This window comes from Petaurus breviceps, unplaced genomic scaffold (assembly GCF_028583685.1).
Source record: "Petaurus breviceps papuanus isolate PSGF00001 unplaced genomic scaffold, PetGlider_PUasm1.0 90847, whole genome shotgun sequence".
NCBI classification, from domain to species: Eukaryota; Metazoa; Chordata; class Mammalia; order Diprotodontia; family Petauridae; genus Petaurus; species Petaurus breviceps.
Window position 1 is genome coordinate 9,225,878 of NW_027187360.1, and position 1,398 is coordinate 9,227,275.

At 36.4% G+C, this 1,398-nt stretch overlaps 1 non-coding gene across 1 annotated transcript; it reads right to left on the reverse strand.

Annotated features, from left to right (window-relative positions):
- Positions 1 to 739: 739 nt before the first annotated feature.
- Positions 740 to 847, reverse strand: LOC138149659 (U6 spliceosomal RNA). The gene has a single exon (XR_011165386.1). It is a non-coding gene; the product is annotated as a U6 spliceosomal RNA (small nuclear RNA).
- Positions 848 to 1,398: the final 551 nt, after the last annotated feature.

Below are 1,398 nucleotides of genomic sequence, written 5' to 3' on the forward strand. Positions count from 1 at the left end.
CTATATTTCCCTCCATCCTATCCCACCCCCACTTGTTCTACTCTCTACTTTGACCCTGTCCCTTTTCAAAAGTGTGTGCTTCTAACCACCCTCCCCTCTAACCTGCCCTCCACTCCATCATCTCCCCTCTTATCCACCTTTCCCCCTACACTCCTGTAGGGTGAGATACTTGATTTTGGCTCCCTAAGCCAAATACAATGAGAGTAAGGTTGACCCATTCCCTTTTGCCTTCCTGTTCTCCCCCTCAATTGTAACAGTTTTCCCTTGCCTCTTCTATTTGAGATACTTTACCCCATTCTGTCTCTTCCCATGTCCTCTCATTATATTCCTATCTCTCTCAATTTCACCTTCTAAGTATCATCCCTCTTATTCAATTGGTCCTGTGTCCTCTGTCTATGTATACCTGTACACATATATACACACACTCACATATGTATTCATATGCCCATATACCCTCCTATATAGACATATGTATACATACATACATTGATATTCCCTTCAACTATTCTCATACTGAGAAAAGTTTCATAAGTTACAATTATCATTTTCCATGTAGGAATATAAATAGTGCAATTTTTATAAGTTCCTTATGATTTCTTTTCCCTGTTTACTTTCTCATGCTTCTCTTGCTTCTTGTATCTGAATGTCACATTTTCTATTCAACTCTGGTTTTTCCAAGAATTCCTTAAAGTCCTCTATTTCATTGAATGACCATATTTCCCCTTGAAACATGATACTCAAAAATATGGAACACTTCATGAATTTGCATATCATCCTTGAGCAGGAGCCATGCTAATCTCCTCTTTATCATTCCAATTTTTAGTATATGTGCTGCAGAAGTGAGCATGAGACCCAAAAAATTCTGAAGAAAATAACACCTTAGAAATAGACCAGCTCAAATGGCAAAAGAGGTCCAAAAAGCCAATGAGGAGAAGAAAGCTTTAAAAAGCTGAATTTGCCAGACAGAAAAGGAATTTCAAAAACTCACTGAAGAGAATAATTCCTTCAAAATTATATTGGAGCAAATGGAAGCTAATGACTTTATGAAAAATCAAGGTACTATAAAACAGTTCCATACAAATGAAAAAATCGAAGGCAATATGAAATATCTCATTGGAAAAACCACTGACCTGGAAAATAGATCTAGGAGAGATGATTTAAAAATTATTGGACTATCTGAAAACCATGATAAAAAAAGAGCCTTGAAATCCTCCTTCAAGAAATTCTCCAGGAAAATTGTCCTGATATTCTAGAAGCAGAGGAGCAAAATAGAAATTGAAATAATTCACCAATCACCTCTTGAAAAAGATCCCCAAAAGAAAACTCTTAGGAATATCATAGTCAAATTCTAGAGTTCCTAGGTTGAGAAAATATTACAAGCAGGCAGGAAGGAACAAT